We start from the raw sequence: 2,683 nt of genomic DNA on the forward strand, positions 1-2,683 counted from the left end.
CACACACACACACACACACGCTGCATAGCAGCTGGTCCCTGAGAAAAATTCAAATGGATCTGGAAACATAGGTTTGCCCCAAGACACAAATCAACTGCAAGAGAGAAAGAAGAAGCTGAAACAAAATCAAGTATTGACAAAATAATCTCCTAAAACTGTCACGTCCCTGCTGCAGCTGAAATAAACTTCCTTCTGCCAGCTGCTTCAGCCACCTGGAAAATCCAACTCAGCCCTTCAAACAAATCTTAAGTGCTGGGTGCGTAGCAGGGAACTGCCTCTGCTCCTGCTCCTCCCCCTCTCGGCCAGTAGCGATGTCCTTTCAGACCACATAGCATTTAACCTTTCTTCAGCATAGTCCTTGTTCCAACACACTGACATTTTAAATATGTCTTTGGAAAAACTTTTAGCCTTTTTTTCTGGACACTCATGGCCTGTCTTTGAAAGAGCAACTGAACGCAGCATAAGTTACTTCGTTAGAGAGGAAATGGAAACGGCAGCCAGTAAATTCTCCCAAAGCCTCATTTCACCAGCCCTGCAGTGAACTCAGCATTCCTGTGAAAACCCTGACTTCTGCCAAGGCACAGAGGATTTTCAATTGCTCAGTAGCTGTCCATACACACTCCCTTTCATCTCTCAATAATATGCCATCTTTAAGAAACCCAAAGCCCCCTACAGGACTCAGCCCCTCCCAGAAATCTCTAAGGAATCTCTTCTATGCAGAACAGTCACGTCGCTCAGCCAGGCACACACTAAGGTATCTCCGACCAAACCTGCACACCCCTGGGCTGAGCAGCAGGGATGAGAACACAAGATACAACAGCACTGAACAAAGAGCTCACAAACACGAGTTCTCATCTCTTTCCACGACCAAGGCAAAGAGAAGCCACCGGCAGAAACCCTCTCACTAGGAGGGCAGTAAAGCACTGGGACAGGTTACACAGAGACGTGGTAGAAGCTCCATCCTTGGAGGTTTTTAAGACCCAACTAGACAAAGCTTTGTCTGGGATGATCTAGTTGGGGACAGTCCTGCTTTGAGCAGGGGGTTCGACTAGATCAGCATTTCTCAACTCCATGGGTCATGACCCAAAAGTGGGTTGCAAGCATACATGAAAGGATAGCAGACAAACTTTAAAAATGGACCAACAAACTTTAAAAATGGATTTGCTTTTAAAGGAGAAAAATGTGGCTAACTGTGTCTTCTCCCTTGCTGGTTGGCAGAGCTCCAGCTTGCAAGGGACTGCTTGGTTCCTCCCCTACTCTAAACACTGAAGGACTGGAGCCTGGGGCAGTGGGTCAGGAGTGAGGGGCACAGGGTTGGGACTGGCCATCTGTGTTTACAAATGGGTCCTGGTACAAAAAAGGGTGAGAACTTAGAGGACTTCCTGAGGTCCCTCCTTCCAACCCTCATTTTCTGTGATTCCAATCAAATGATACACCAGGGATTGTCCTGCCCCAGCAGCCAGCTTCACTCTTTGGAGCTAGCTAGGGTTTATTTCCCACCCAACCCAGCCGTCAGCCAGGGGAGCTTCTCCCTGGCCCCCCTTAGCAAGCACTCCAGCACCATATGGAGAAGCCTTTCTAAAACACTTAGGAAAACACAGGGCCCACATCTGGGGCGAGGCTACCCCCTCTCCTCACCCAGTGCAGAGGGCTTTCCTCAGCCCGTGCCCCCATTACAGCACGTGTCTCCCCAGCCGGGGCGAGGCCCGGGCAGCCTCTCCCGGCCGGCAGCCCTTGCCCTTGCCCCCTAGGCGCAGCCCCCCGCAGGGCACGTCCCTGGAAGGGGCCCGCGCGCTGCCAGCAGCCGGCGGAAAGCAGGGCACGTCAGCGGCGGAGGGACACCTGCCCCAAGCGGCCCTTGCCCGGCTCCCCGGGGCTCGCGTGCAGCGCGGCACCCCACTCCGAGGCACGGGACCGGGACGCGGAGGTGGGAGCGGCTCTTCCCCGCTCGGCGACCCGCGGCACTGACTGGCCGCGAGTTGAAGCCCCGCACGCAGACTCCCCCCGGCCCGGGCGCAGTTACCGAGCGCGGCCCACGAGCTCCAGGCTGCCCCTGCCATCCAGCCGCGGCTCCGCACGGGACTCCCCGCCCGCCCGGCCTCTCAGCCCCGCCTCCCGGCCGCAGCCACGTCTGTCCCATCCCCGCTCCCCCCCTCCCCCGGAACCAAAGTTACTGCCCCGTCGGGCGAATCCCCTCCGCGCACACTTCCGGTGTCCAGGCACCGGGGGGCCCTGAGGCGACGGACACTTCCTGCCGCGGCCCCATGGGGGACTGGCGAAGCAGCGCGCACTTCCCGCCGGCGGCCGGCGAGATACAGGAAGGAACCCTCGCACCCCGAGCGCAGGGTGGGGTTGCAGCTTTGCGCAGGCGCAAAACGTTTTGGTTGGGAGCGGGCTCGGGGGCGGTTTTTGGATGTCTCAGGCCAGAGCCGGCATATGCAGGATGCTTGCCCTTGAATTCCCTGCTCAGCCATATAAGCACAACCTGCTCTTAGCGAGCTAGGTGGAAGGCAGGGCAGGGTACACCTCAGGGGGCACAGGGTACCTGAAATAGATGCATGCTTTTGTGAGCACGAACAAGTTTTCGGGGCAAAGCACCCTTCGTCAGGCAGAGGAGAATTCAAAGGTTCTAAAAGTTCTCTCAGGTAGAAAAGAAACTTCATCTTGCACAGGGGAAGTAAAG

The 2,683-nt window shown here is 56.2% G+C and overlaps 1 protein-coding gene across 1 annotated transcript in view; it reads right to left on the minus strand.

The window, feature by feature from the left end:
• Positions 1–2,111, minus strand: part of SLC39A13 (solute carrier family 39 member 13) — a 38,554-nt gene extending 36,443 nt beyond the window's left edge. The window contains exon 1 of the mRNA XM_019519234.1: positions 2,024–2,111. The gene's annotated coding sequence lies outside the window, so the exon portion shown is untranslated. The remainder of the gene's footprint in view (positions 1–2,023) is intronic.
• Positions 2,112–2,683: the final 572 nt, after the last annotated feature.

The sequence above is a fragment of the Gavialis gangeticus genome, unplaced genomic scaffold (assembly GCF_001723915.1).
Source record: "Gavialis gangeticus isolate Ggan-Ray unplaced genomic scaffold, GavGan_comp1, whole genome shotgun sequence".
Taxonomy (NCBI): domain Eukaryota; kingdom Metazoa; phylum Chordata; order Crocodylia; family Gavialidae; genus Gavialis; species Gavialis gangeticus.